Source organism: Puma concolor, chromosome D1 (assembly GCF_028749965.1).
Source record: "Puma concolor isolate L17-30 chromosome D1, mPumCon1.1.hap2, whole genome shotgun sequence".
NCBI classification, from domain to species: Eukaryota; Metazoa; Chordata; class Mammalia; order Carnivora; family Felidae; genus Puma; species Puma concolor.
In genome coordinates, this window is record NC_141676.1 from 19,489,675 (window position 1) to 19,505,599 (window position 15,925).

At 37.5% G+C, this 15,925-nt stretch overlaps 1 protein-coding gene across 1 annotated transcript in view; it reads right to left on the bottom strand.

Moving 5' to 3' along the window:
* The window catches only part of HSD17B12 (hydroxysteroid 17-beta dehydrogenase 12), a 167,919-nt gene that overhangs the window by 79,542 nt on the left and 72,452 nt on the right, over window positions 1-15,925 (bottom strand). The window lies entirely within an intron of this gene.

A 15,925-nucleotide genomic window follows, 5' to 3' on the forward strand; every position in this document is an offset into this window, starting at 1 on the left:
CACTTTGATTCTGGCCAATCTCCTTTCGTTTACAAATAATTCAAATCTGGAGAGTCTCATAGACTCATAATGGTAAAAAGCATATCTTCCAAAGTTTGTTTTTAGAAGGCAGTTGATGCTACAGACATTCATTCCCTCACTAGACAAATTTTTAGTGAGTATTTGCTACTATGGGTCAGGCATTGTTAATGGTACTGGGGACATCAGCCATTACCCAAACCAAGTTGCTAGCCTTGGAGCACAGAGTCTATCTGGGGGAGAAAGTAATGAAACAAGTAAAAATATAATGTGTCAGAGGGTGCTTGGTGGCTCACTGAGTTAAGCGTCCGACTTCGGCTCAGGTCATGATCTCGCAGTTACTGCGTTTGAGCCCCGTGTTGGGCTCCAGCTCGGAGCCTGAAGCCTGCTTCCGATTCTGTGTCTCCCTTTCTCTCTGCACATCCCCTGCTCGCACTCTGTCTCTCTCTCTCTCAAACACAAATAAACATGAAAAAATTTTTTAAATATAATGTGTCAGATTTGGTAATAAATGCCATCAAGAAAATATGAAGCAAGGCAAGGGGGATAAGGAATGAAAGAACAATTCTTTAAAAAGGAATTTAAGCCTTTTTTGAGGCTAAAAAATGCCCATTTCAAATTGGTTAAACTGGTACATCATTCTGTTTAAATTCCTGTGTCAAATCCTAGTGTCCAACAAATCTGTCCTATCACAGGTAATTAAGGGATCAAATTACACAACTGATTAAATGCTGAGTCCTTAAGAGGTGAATTTTATTTATTTGCTTGTGCTATACTTTTCAATTATTTTTAAGCAAAAAAAAAAAGTGCTGAAAACTTTCAATTGAAAATGTCATAATTTAATGTAAGATATAAAACATAATGTGCCTATCTTAATAAACCCCATGTCTCTAGATATGTATTTTCAGTCAAATTTTTAGGAAGTCTAACCAGTAGCCTTGAGGAAATCAATGGACAGATCCTTTAGGATTTGTCAGCCAACTTCTGGGCGTCATTGAACTGGTTTCTCAGAGAATATCTTTCTTCAGTAACACAACATTTTACCTTTTAAAATTTGGTATGCATGTATTTATTTACTTATTCATTTAGTTAAGTAAGCTGTACACCCAACATGGGGCTTGAACTCACAACCCTGAGATCAAGCGTCACATGCTCTACCAACTGAGCTAGCCAGGTGCCCCATACCCATTTAACTTTATAAGCTTCAACAAAGACCACAGCATCACTGCCGTGAAAAATTACCTGGAAAACGAAGGGCCAATGTCTTTTCTCTCCCTTTTTTACACTCTTATTCCTTGTTATCAAATGCCATAAGCACACAAGAATTAAGAGCTTTGAAAGTACATCAGATTTCATTGGGAAGTCATGAAAAGTACTTCACTGTAGAGACTTTTGTTTTTTTTTTTTTTTAAAAAAAAAGCACTGGGTGTTCTACGTAAGTGATGAATGGCTAAATCCTACACCTGAAACTAGTATTACACTGTATGTTAACTAACTGGAATTTAAATAAAAACTTGGAAGAAAAAAAAAAGCCAGCAGAGAAGCATTTACCTCTTTCTTAGGAAGATTAAGACAATACATGAGATGATATCCTTATGTGTGATTATGCCATCTGTATGAGGTGTACAAATGCAACATATAAGAATAGCACACACAGGAGATGATACCTTGCACAGCAGACGGTATATGAAGCAATGGAACACGGAGAAAAGGGAGTGAGGAGGGGACGGGGAAAGGGAGCGAGTAGGTCACCTGTATCCTGCTACCGATATCTCCCATGAAACTACAGAGATGCTAACCTTTATTATGTTCTCAAACGTCTGAGTCAGCAAAATTATTCTGCAAATGTCAATGGATTCCAACAATTTTTAAAGTGGCAGCCAATTAGGATCAGAAAATTTTCTTTATCAGTAGGTACTAGAGGCCAGGATGATTAAAAACAGAAAGATGAACAAAATTCAGTAATTTGCCTCAAGCATCCTGCCCACAGGGAAAGCAGCAGTGGATCGTGGGGAAGACATTTTGCGGATTGCCCTGGGTAAAGAGCAGTTCAAGTTCTCATTTTGCCCCAAGAAAACAATTAACATATTCTATCTGGAAAGGCAAAGACTGAAAGTTAAGCTTTCCCCTACGTTCAAAAATGTCTCAAGTATATTACCTTGTTTGATCTTCAGAACTAACAGCTAAGTGATATAGAGCAGATATTATCACCATCACAGAGAGAAATATACCTGTCCTACACAGAGTACAACAGGCAACCAGGTGTCTCCAGTAACAAAGATTTTCAGTGGAAGACCCAAGATTGGATCCAGGTCGCCTAATGACTGATCTACCCTCACAGCATCATGTTCTGGTAACAATTCTTGGTATTTAATAGGGCAGTCAAGATAAAAGCAATTCTGTCAGTTTATTTCACATTCTAAAATGGAACATTCTTTAAAAAGTCTGGATTCCAGCTCACGTAAGAAGCTTAATAATCCTTAATCATTCAGATCCATTAATTATTAATGTGTACAGGGGCACCTGGGTGGCTCAGTCAGTTGAGTGTCTAGCTCTTGATTTTGGCCCAGGTCATGATCTCACAGTTCGTGAGTGTGAGCCCCACATCAGGCTCTATGCTGACAGTGTGGAACCTGCTTGAGATTCTCTCTGTCCCTCTCTCTGCCCCTCTCCTCTCTCAAAATAAATAAACATTAAAAAATTATTAATGCTTACAACAAAACTTAATAAATACCTATTAGTTTTTCCTTAGAGTTTTTAGTGCCCACAAAGATTATATACACTCCTGCTATGTCCTCCTCATTGCTTTAAGCAGCTCTCATTTGCCATCCACACATTTAAAAGTAGATAAAGGTAAAATGAAAAATAATAAATTCCATCTCATGATTGCGAATGTAAGGTAAACTGTAAATTCTGAAGGTTAAAAAGTTCAAGATGAATGTCATTAATTAAATTACCAAGTTTTAAAATATTCCGTATCTTTTTAAAACTGAATCAAGAAAAATAAGCTTTCCACAATACTTCATGGAGCTTTCAGCAAATGCTTTATTTACAGACTCTAAAAACAATTTTACACCAAAGAGATTAGAAAAGGAACATTAATATTAGTTCGCAATACAGGGGAAAAAAATCTGCCTTTTTAATAAAACAAGTTTTAATATATATTGTGTGAGTAATTGTTATATGTATATATAACTGTGTGGGGGTATGTATATACCTATCAGCTTTTTAATCTAGGGGAAAAGATAAAAAGAGAACTTGAAGAAATTAATTTCTGAGTTGCCCATAAAAGTGGATTTATGAAGCAGAACATCATAGTAGAATGTACACCTTGTGGTCATGTGGGACAGAAAAGAAGCTTTAAAAAAGCATCCATTCAATTACTTGTTCAAAGAGCCCTCTGGATAGGAGTGATCACACAAGGCAGTGTACTCTGTACCTGGGCTCCCTGGGGCCAAACCCCAGTTCTGTCACTCCTTAGCAATGTGACCCTATTAGTTTTCTATTGCTGCATCAAAAATTACCACGGACTTAGCTGTTTAAAACAACATACGTTCATCATCTCGGTTTCTGTAGGTCAAGAATGCAGTCTTGGTATTACCTGGGTCCTTTGCTCAGGGTCTCAGAAGGCTGCGATCTCATCTGAGGCTCAGGCTCCACTTTTAAACCCAATCGTTGTTTGCTGACAGGATTCTATTCCTTGCAGTTGTAAAAACGGGGACCTCTCTCCTCGAAGCCACCTGCCGCTCCCTGCGACACGCCCTCCCCACAACACAGCAGTGTGCTTCTTCAAGGCCAAAAGAAGACCATTTCTGATGCTTTGAATTTCTAACCTCAGGAAAGACTTGAGTAGGTTTCTAAAGAGCTCACCTGATTAGGTCAGCCGGCCAAAGATAATCTCCCTTTTGATGAACTCCAACTCAACTGATGACAGACCATACATGGTATCTGTAAACTCACTTCATCTTTGCCATATAATGTCACCTAACCACAAGAATGTCATCCATTATATCAATGAGTCCTGCCTACACTCAAGAGGAAGGGGATGCATGGGGTGTGTACACCATGGGGCAGGAATCTTCAGGAGCATCTTAGAATTCTGCTTACCGCAGACAATTACCCCTCTGTATCTTAGGTGTACCTTCTCTCAAATGAGGATAACAGAAGTTCCAGTCTCAGAGAGTTGTTCAATGATTCAATGAGTTGATTTCTACAAAGCTCTTAAAGCAGTCCCCAGCACATGTAATCATTTTAGAAATAATGGCTCAATAAAAATAAATAAATGAAAACAGTGGCCCATGAGTTGTTGGATCTTCAACTTTGGCCCCAATTAAGGCTAAGTTGAGGGGCGCCTCGGTGGCTCAGTCGGTTGAGTGTCTGTCTTTGGCTCAGGTCATGATCTCAGTTTGTGGGTTCGAGCCCCGCATCGGGCTCTGTGCTTACTGGCTCAGAACCTGGAGCCTGCTTCGGATTCTGTGTCTCCTTTGCTCTCTGCCCCTCCCCAACTCAGGCTTTGTCTCACTCTGTTTCTCAAAAATAAAGAAATGTAAAAAAAATTTAAAAAATAAAAAAAGACTAAGTTGATATAAAATTGCAAAGTCTTCTATAAGTCATCTTAGTTTCCTTTTCAAATTCTTTTTTTTAATTAAAAAAATTTGTTATTGTTAATATTTATTTTTGAGAGGGAGTGAGTATATATGTGAGCATGAGCAGGGAAGGGGCAGAGAGAGAGGGAGACACAGAACCCGAAGCAGGGTCCAGGCTCTGAGCTTCAGCACAGAGTCCAGTGTGGGGCTCACACCCACGAACCTGAGATCATGACCTAAGCTGAAGTCAGACGCCTAACCGACTGAGCCACCCAGGCGCCCCTCAAATTCTTTATCATTATTTTTTTGTTAAAAAATTTTTAAGTTTATTTATTTATTTTGAGAGAGAGAGAGAGAGAGAGAGAGCACAAGCGGGGTGAGGGCAGAAAGACAGAGACATCAAGAGGCTCTGTACTGTCAGCACAGAGCCCAATGTGGAGCTGAAGCTCACGAACTGTGAGACCATGACCTGAGCCAAGATCAAGAGTTGGAGGCTTAACCAACGGAGCCACCCAGGTGCCCCTCAAATCCTTTTCTAATTTTTTTTAATGTTTATTTATTTTTGAGAGAGAGAGAGAAAGACAGAGCTTGAGCGGGGGAGGGGCCGAGAGAGAGGGAGACAAGAATCTGAAGCAGGCTCCAGGCTCCGAGCTGTCAGCACAGAGCCCGCCATGGGGATCAAACTCACGAACTGCAAGATCATGACCTGAGCTGAAGTTGGACACTTAACCGACTGAGCCACTCAGGCACCCCTCAAATTCTTTTAATGTAACTGGAAAATACGGCACCCCAGGCTTGCACTGCCACACAAGCAGTAGCAATAAGTCAGAGCTGCCATCTATACGTGGGGAGGAGTTCTTCAGTTCTCCAGACCTCTCCACTCCTTGCCTCACCCCAGCCTCCCTGACTCATTTCCATAGCTGCCTGGTCTCTATAAGCATATGCATTTCTGACTGGAAATCTAAACTGATCCCTTTCAGCCTATGCCAAGTGTACAAGATAAAGGCAGAAAAGACAGGCATATCGTAAAATAGGTTTTTTGAAAAATATTAAATGTTAAGCTTAAAAAAATAAAAGGACAAAGAGCAAAAAATACAATTCCCATGCCATTTTTTAAAAGCCAAAGGGGAATAAGCTAAGGAATCCAAATGCAGACAAAGAGAAACATTTTGTAGGCAACATGTAACAACAAAAGTTTGAGATTTAAACTTACTCCTTCCAGGAGTATGAACAACTTACACTGCATACGGATCTGGGGTCACAGTGGTATGTCATGACAGGTGTGTCAGACAGAATAAAGGTACCACTCTGGATTCCGAGAGTTAGGGAAGCTGTGTGTATATGGGAAGTCTCTGTACCTTCTGTTCAATTTTGCTACGAACCTACAACTGCTCAAAAAAATAAAGTTTACTTTAAAAAATAGATAAATCAACTACAAAATACTTTTAAAATGTAGTGAGACAAAAAATTCCTCCTCAAAATAATGTCTTGAAAATATCTTATTTCTCCCCAAATCATTCATAAGAATCTGACAATTTTTTTTTTTTTTATAAAATTTTTTTTTTTTTTTTAACGTTTATTTATTTTTTTGGGACAGAGAGAGACAGAGCATGAACGGGGGAGGGGCAGAGAGAGAGGGAGACACAGAATCAGAAACAGTCTCCAGGCTCTGAGCCATCAGCCCAGAGCCCGACGCGGGGCTCGAACTCACGGACCGCGAGATCGTGACCTGGCTGAAGTCGGACGCTTAACCGACTGCGCCACCCAGGCGCCCCAGAATCTGACAATTTAAAATTCACTCACTAGAAGAGCAGAAACAGTTCACAGTCCCATAACGCTGTGTTCTATTCAAGAAAAAAAGTAACCATTCCTATGGATTTATTCTCCATTCACAGAGGATCACAAGCTAGTATGCAGGATATTTTACTTGCTTTCAAAAATATGTTAATATCCCTAAAAGTCTGTACTACAATACTTGATTTCCTTCATTTACCACAAGCAGCTGCATTGTATAAAAGTCCCAGAGGCAATGCTGCTGTGTAAGATGATGCTGTAAGGAATATTAAGCCTTTCTTGTAGAAATCACCATGTAATTGTGCAGGAGAAAATTCAATTAATAACGCTTTAGCACTGTGTGCGAAAGGGTGACAGAAACAAGACCAAGCGAAAGAAATAATAAAAATATTTAAACTCACCGTTTGATTATGATGGTACAAGTTAACTTACATAAACACGCATATCTATTCTTATTCTTACATTTTCAAGAATGAACTTTTAAGAGAAAACGGGTGAACGGGGATCTTACAACTGCTTATTTTCCATTTAAGGCAGTATTTTTACAGCATAGTCTCCAATACCCTTAACATGATTTTTTAAATGTACTTTACACACTTGGAACCATGCCAACAGAGGGCAAACTGCCAGGTAAACGGACTTCTAAAATTTTTGCACGTTAAAAAATTTTATAGCAGTTATGTAAAAAGGTTGGACATTCAGCTTTCAAAGTATAGGTTTAAAATTCATACATCGTACCAAAAGCTATGACATAAAAATAGTCCGCAGTCTCTTTAGACAGTTTTTGTTTTGTTTGTGACATGGCAGTAACAGAAGGACGTAAGGTCTAGGTACTAATTCCAAGTATTTGCAACATTATCTTAAGAAATGTATTTGTTAAAAAAAAAAAAAAAAAAAAGAAATGTATTTGTTAGAAACAGCAATGTTTTATGTATGTTTTGCTATTTTTGCCTCTCACTATGTCTCAAGTCCACTTACAGGTAGAGATCCAAAAGAAATACTCAAAAACTGGAAACAACCCAAATGTCCATCAACAGTGGAACAGATAACGAAATTGTGGTATATTCACAAAGGAATGAAAATAAACGAACTACAGTTTTTTGCTATTTCCGTAATGTTACTTATGAAAATCCCATCCAGGTCTTCAGAGCACATGTATGTGCATTTCTGTTGGATCTATATATTATATGCTGAACTGAAGAAGCCAAAACTCAAAAGAATACACAGTATGTTATGCAATGTATATAAAATCCAAAGGAGCCACTAAATTATAATATTAGACATTAGTTAATATTAGATAATATCAAAAATTTAGGTAAAATTAAAATTAAGAAATCCAGGGGGGCAAGAAGGAATAGTAATTCGGAGGGAACACTGTGATTTCCTCCATTTTGTGTTTGCTCACTCACTGTATGTATATAGTTTTCCTACATCCATAAGTTTATATTGTATTAACATTGATAGGTATGTTTCTGAGACAAAACCAAAATTAATGGGGAATATTTATGAAATAGAAATATACCATACTAGAAGAAATTCATTTGACTGACAATGAGGCCTATCCACGTGACAAAAGGGTCTACATGTCCTGCAAGTGTTCTACAATGCCTTGCAAATGAAACAGAATTTCTCTCTAGAAGTGCTTAGAAAGACTGTGAAGGATAACAGAGGTAGCAAACTGAAATGTCTTTGGGGCCAAGCATGTTACTCAAGTTTGCAGAGAGCCTAATAAAAGTATATGTGCGTGCACTACGTGAGCGGGGACGGGCTGGGCCAAACTTGACAGCGCAGGCCCCACCTAAAAGGGCAAATGGTTCTCAGCACCAACTGAGTGCTGCCCTACATGAATGCTGGGCCCAGAGTTAACAGCTCATTTGGAATTTCAAAAGAAGACATAAATTAAGATTTACGTGATCAAGTGAAATATGCTTATTTTGTAAAACAAAAAGCAGCCCCCTCCCCCCCCAAAAAACGTGTCTAAAGGGTCCCTGTGAAAGACATCAGAGAAGAATGTTATGGGAACAAGGCCTTAAGAACCAGCAAGAGACTGGTAACTGAGACATCAGCAAAACGTTGCTCTTGGAGAAGAGGACATTTCTTTCCATGAGGAGGATGAAAGGCTAGGCATCTGGAGACACATGCTGAGTAAAATAGCTCCTTTGTTAGAAGGGAACAGTAAGGACTGACCAAGAAGGTACAGGGAGAAATCTATAGCAATGGTTCTCAAACTTCACTGCAATAAACCCATTTATCAAAAGGATGCAAAACTCAACGTACAAAACTGATCAAAGGAGAGTGGCCAACCCTGTAGCAGTAGGAAAGCCGGGTCCCACCTACCTGGCTGCTGGTCCAACATCCAGCCACACAAACCAGTACTAGAAGACACCCAAAGGATGAATAAAGGCCTTCCAGAATTGGGGAGTGACAGCACCGTCCCCCACGCCAAGTCAGAAATGGGAACCAAAAACACCATTTTGAGGAATTCAAGACTGGAAAACAACGTGTACATTCAAGGCACCTTGGGATTCTGGATTAATACCATAAGGATAACTTGTGGGAGAGGGGCATGAATAATTAGAAAGAACACAAAGAAATACCACATAGCAGTAGAAGCAAAACTAGACCTGAGTTGATGACCTAAAACTGAAGATCAGTTTTATTGCCTACAGTGGAGTCTTAGGGAACCTAGCCAGCCTGTCCTCAGAATTGTTCTAGGGATCAACATTGGATACTTATTTCATCACTTATTTTTTTTTAACTTATTTATTTTGAAAGAGAGAGAGCACGCGCACAAGCAGAGGAGGCGCAGAGAGAAGAAGAGACAAAATCCCAAGCAGGCTCTGTGCCATCAGTGCAGAGCCCCATGCGGGTCTTGAACTCACGTACAGTGAGATGATGACCTGAGTCGAGATCAAGAGTCGGACACTTAACTGACTGAGCCACCCAGTCGCCCCTATTTCATCACTTATTACAGGAAATATCTCAACTATTATTGGAAGATTATTTGTTTTTTTTAACTTTTTTTTTAAAAGTTTATTCATTTCTGAGAGACAGAGAGAGCATAAGCAGGGGTGGGGCAGAGAGAGAGAGAGAGAGAGAGGGAGACACAGAATCTGAAGCAGGCTCCAGGCTCTGAGCTGTCAGCCCAGAGCCCGACGCCGGGCTCAAACTCACGAACCGGGAGATCATGACCTGAGCTGAAGTTGGACGCTTAACTCACTGAGCCACCCAGGCACCCCTGGAAAATTACTTGTTTTTAATCAAAGCTTGTGTTAGCATAAATAGACCATTTTATGTAGTTATGTTAGGATTTTACTAACTCCAAATCATCCTCAAGTATCCAGTTGAACACGGCTACGTCTTAAAAAATGAAAAGGAATAAATATGCCCATTTTAATAAAAATGCTCACAAATCCTAAAATTGGTCCAATGATAATAACTGTAGTAAGTAACTGCATTTAAACACAGTCACGATGCAAGTTGAGTTTAGTTTGTTTTTTATTTCCTTGATGCTATATATGTAACTGTGATATCACATTCTGGGGATGTTTACCTCCCCCCAAATTATCATTTAGTTCCCCAGCTACAATATTTAAAGCACAAATTAAGGGCATGGGGTAATAGAGAACATAGTACAAGAAGCCAAAGACTCCGTTCACGTCAGTCACTTACTAGGTATGACTTGGTTTTCAGACTTGGTTTCCATATTTAAAAAGTGAGGGGCTTAGTCTATCAGTTCCTGAATAGGAATGACCTTTAACATCATGTATGGTTTCTGGGTATGGGTATGGTTTCTGAACTACACATGTCTAAACATGATGCTAAGTGTTCCACAAAAATGAGTATACTTATTTGTGGCTTAATATTTCTATCAGTTATTAGAGTGATTACATTTTAGATTTTACACAGCTCTATAGCATTAAACAGAATGGAAGTACAAAGCTGATTCTACATCAACATTTTTATTACTAGTAGCCTGCTGTCATTAGATATTAATTCCATTGGTTTTTCTTAACAGTAAAGGAATAGAGTAATTCAAAATTTATGAAATTTCTTGTTGGTTTTAATGGACTCCTCTTTGTTTCTACTATTAGATATAGCACGGAGTCATTTAAATTAGTGCTTTGTAGTTAAAGATTTGTAAAGGGTAGCATGTAACAAACTGTGCATTTAATCAGTAATGGTACAACAAGATTATCAAAACAGTGGAAACTGACAAGAAAATCTGTAACTTTATTTGATGGAAGAATCAAGTTAAGTGAACCTTTTCCATAAAACTCTCAGAAGTACTCTCTCCATGATGAAAAGGGAAGCAATCCCTAAATAAAAGTACTGAAGAACTTAATAAATACATCCAAAGAATATGCCTTTCTATGAATTCTTTTATACTTTAAGTCTGTACCCCAAATTACAATTATCCACTTAGAATAACAACTAATAATCTGAAAGTGGGAGGAGAAACACTAATCATCTACTTAAATGGGACTCTTTTCCGAACACCTTGGTCCCACATTTCCTCAACCAAAAAAAAGGTTTGCTTTTTTTTTTTTATATAGAAGTTACTGAACCATCAATAATCCAATTGGAAAGACCACTTACTGTTTTAAAGAAATCATGCAAACATAAGCCAATGTTTTAATTAAGAGGTAGAGCTAGTGTCTGGCCATGGTGCAGTACACTCCCACATGCCTAATGCCAGCTGTAGAACAGCAACACTCAAGCAGCTGCGGTAATTGGAGATGCAGACCAACACATGCTAATTTGGCTGGGCCAACTAATTGGTAGGTATGCTACATTTCTAACAAAATATCCACCCATATTACAGATGTTGTTCTCTATCAGCAAAAACGACTGGTAACAAACAGTAATGAAGTTGAAATAAGGTACACTTGGTGAAATCGTTTAGTTGGAAAGCTTTACGGCGGGATCCCACATTAGCTTAGAAAACCACTTGTGCCAAAATTGGAACAGAAACTAAATTTCAAAAGTATCTTTCAGTGCAAGATTATGAATATTAAGAGGTTTCACAATAGCTCTTCAGTCACCAAAATAACACTGGTTAGTGGACACATCCCCCCTTAACCATGCCATGCCCAATGCAGAAATGCAAAAATTTTAGTCCTGTTCTTTCTTTAAAGCCTAATGCAGACCAAACAACATTTATAGACATGTGCAAAGATAATAATTACATTTACCAGGAAATCTATAATGGTAAAAAGGAGGGGGTACGGGGTTCTTCTGTTTCCAGCCATGATGGTGTAACAAAGACTAGATCTACTCCATCACCTTAAGTTAAAAAAAAAAGAAAAACAAAAAAAGGACAAAATATATGAAACAATGGTTTTCTGTCCCTGGAAGACAGATAGTTCAGGACAGCAATACTCAAGAGAAGGGAAACAAATGAGGTGAGCTCTAAGGCTGCCCTAACTTACTGCCTAGAGATTTTCTACACCAGAATAGAGATGAGCAGTTCCCCCCAGTTGAGGAAACAGATTTGAGCATGTGAGGAAGACAGAGCCCCTAGAATTTACCAGAGGACTGAGAGAGCATGAGCCAGACCAACAGCAAGAAAAACATGAGTAAAACAAGATCAAGAGTGGGGCTCCTGGCTGGATCAGTCAATGGAGTGTGCAACTCTTGGTCTTGGAGTTGTGGGTTCGAGCCTCAAGTTGGGTGTAGAGATTACCTGAAAATAAAATCTTTAAAAAAACAAAAAACAAAGACAAACGACACAAGAGCACACTATATTCTGTAATCCTCCCTTATTCACAGTATTGCTTTCCATGGTTTGAGTTAGCCACAATCAACTATGGTCTGGAAGCAGATGATTCTCCTTCTGATGAATCGTCAAAAAGTCCATAGTAGCCTAATGCTAAGTCACAATGCCTACGCCATTATCTCATCTCATGCCATCTCATCATGTAGGCATTTTATCATCTCGGACTGTCACAAGAAGAGTGAGTCCAGTACAATAAAATATTTTGAGAGAAAGACTGCATTCATATAACTTCTGTTGTTGTAATTATTCTACTTTATTATCTTTGTTGTAAATCTCTTATTGCACCTAATTTATAAATTAAACTTTATCATAAGTAAGTATATATAGAAAAAAACAGAGTATGTACTGGGTCCAGTATGATCTGTGGTTTCAGACATCCACTAGGGGTCTTGGAACATATCCACCACAAACAAGGGGGGCTGCCGTATGTTCAAAAAGGAACAGCATGAAAATTTTTAAAAGATATAAGGGAAATACAAATATGCCCTAAAATTTTATATTGAGACAAAAATAATGTCTAGATTAAAAAAAATAATAATCCTAACAGCAAGTTAGACACTAAACAAAGAAAGATTAGTGAATGTGAACACACAGCAATAGACACTCTCTAAAATGAAATACAAAGAGAAAAGAGACCAAACACAAAAACAAAAAAAGGAAGAAGACAACAATCAGTTCAGTTGATAGACAAGTTTAATCCATTTAATATATGTATAAGTGGATTCCTACAAAGAGAGTGAAGGATAGAAAAAGTATTTGATGGCCCCTATTTCTCCAAATATAGTGAAAACTATAAACCCATAAATTTCAACTCAATAAACTCCAAAAAGGATAAACATGAAGAAAAGTACACCAAGGGACAAATTACTTAAAGCCAGTGATAAAGAGAACAATCTTAAAAGTGAAAGATGAAAAAAAAGAAGAAAGAAAGTGTCTTACATACAAAACAGATGAACATAAGGGAAGGGAAGCAAAAATAATAGAAAAACAGGAAGGGGGACAAAACATAAGAAACTCTTAAATATAGAGAAGAAACAGAAGGTTGCTGGAAGGGTTGTGGGAGGAGGATGGGCTAAATGGTTAAGGACCATTAAGGAATCTACTCCTGAAATCACTGTTGCACCATATTCTAACTAACTTGGATATGAATTTAAAAATAAATTATTAATAATAAAAGTGTCTTACACAAGGTGGTAAAAAAGATAGGAATGACAGCAGACTTCTCAAAAACATGACAGGCCAGAATGCTGCAAAGTACTAAACGGGAAAAAAAGAATCGGTCATCTTAAGATTTTATACCCAGAGAAAATACATTTCAAAAATAAAGGTTTTTGTTCAGACTTACAAAAAGAATTCATCACTAGGAGACCAGTACTGCAAGAAAATATAAAAGGAGGTCTTTCAGACAGGGAAAAAACAAAACAAAAAAAACCCCCACAAGATTCTTGACTGAATTATGTATATATACAAAGGAATGAGGAGCAGAAAATATTGTGTGTAAATACAGAAGACTTTAAAAATAAACTTAATTCTCGTTAAAATATAGCTATTTATAGCAAAAATAATGTTACACAATTCATAACATACACAGAAATAAAACACAAAAGGGAATGAAAGTACACTGTCATTAGGTTCTCATGCTCTATATAAAGTAGTAGCTGATTGTGACAAGCTAAAGATACATACTACAAAGTCTAAAGCAATCACTCAAAACAAAGAGAAAAGATGCACAGCCAATAGCCAAAGAAGGAAATAATATGAAATGATAAAAAACATACTATTAATTTAAACATAGGCAGAAAAAAACAAAACAAGGGAAAAATAACAGACAAGATGACCAGAAAACAAAGAGTAAATGGGTAGATCTTAACCCAATCCTATCAACAATAACATTAGATGCAAATGGTCTGAGAACCCTGATTAACAAGTTATCAAATTGGATTTTTTTTAAAAGACCAAACCTACGCTGTCTACAAGAAACTTACTTTAAATAGAAAGCACATATTTGTTAAAAGTAAAGGCAGAAATATATACCACGCTAAAACTAATCAAAAGAAAAATAAAGTTGATTTCAGGGCAAATAATACTACCAAGAATAAAGAAGTTGATTTCATAATGATAAAAGGAATGAATTCATCAAGAGAACATAACATCCTTAAATGTTAATGCATCTAAAAACAAAGAAATAGACACACAGAGACAGATAAATCCATAATTCTACTTGGAGATTTCAACTCCCCTTTCACAGTAACTGATAAGGGCAAGTAGACAGAAAAATCAATGGAGATACAGATTTGAACATACTGTCAACCAAGAGTTCTATGTTTTAAAAAGCCTCTTCTGAGTAGCTTATGGATACTAATCAGTGCTCCCTTAAATCTGAGAAGAGAAAATTCAAGAACTGCCAGACAAGGACAAAAACTTCTAATGCTTTAAGTGTGCCGGAAATTTCAGAAAAATCAGTCTCACAGAAAAGGCTGGCTTGAGCAGTACAGTTAAAAAATTCAAACAGACACTTGGCTAGCAAGTAATAGTTATTTTTATTTTTTTTTTCAACGTTTTTTATTTATTTTTGGGACAGAGAGAGACAGAGCATGAACGGGGGAGGGGCAGAGAGAGAGGGAGACACAGAATCGGAAACAGGCTCCAGGCTCTGAGCCATCAGCCCAGAGCCCGACGCGGGGCTCGAACTCATGGACCGCGAGATCGTGACCTGGCTGAAGTCGGACGCCCAACCGACTGCGCCACCCAGGCGCCCCTATTTTTAAATGCTCTAATAAACTTTTGAAGTATTTTTAATAATTGGTAAATAAGAATTATATAAGAATCCAAGATGTATATAAAAGTCCTAATTAAGGTAAATCTTTGGCCAAATTAGAACTGGTTCTATCATTGTAATTTTTAAAGTGGCTATGTCTTCTCTCTGATCATATCACAGACTGAAACATAATGCCACTCTAACATTTCATTCATTGAACTTTTATATTTTCCACATAGGTTTTATCAGTTAGCTATATTATCACTGCTTCCACCAACTAAAATTATGAGAATTGGTGTCTTTTATGACTCTTCTAAACTTCAGACAATGCTGAAGTAACATCATTTGATGTTACTCTTCATGTCCCCTGTATAAAAGTTTCAAATGTCATCTCTCTGGCGAACTTGGTATCAATAATGATCGTATTGTTCTGCATTGTCAACTTAAATATAACTTCTATGATTCTTAATTAATCCTAAGATACTATACTAATATAGTGAGTTAAAGAAAGAGGCATCTTTGTTACCTGGACCATTTCTAAAGACCAAAAAAAATGTTTTTTGGTTTATTTTTTTTAATATGAAATTTATTGTCACATTGGTTTCCACACAGCACCCAGTGCTCCTCCTAAGAGGTGCCCTCCTCAATACCCATCACACACCCACCCCCTCACCCCCACTCCCCATCAACCCTCAGTTTATTCTCAGTTTTTAAGAGTCTAAAGACTAAAATTCTTAAAGAAGACTCCAATTGGGATGGCAAAGTCAAAGTGGTAGGTGAATTTTCTTATAATGTAATAACAGACATAAAGTTAATACATTTTAAGCTTCAGGTGAAAGTGTTAACTTTATATGTGTAAGTGTATAAAATGTATTAAAATCAACAAAGAAAGCTTATGAATTAAATAGTTTGAAACCAGTTGTTGAGAAGAAACTTGATCTTTGATAATATAGTCTTCTCTTAATGAGAAAGCTGTAAGAAAAAAAAAAT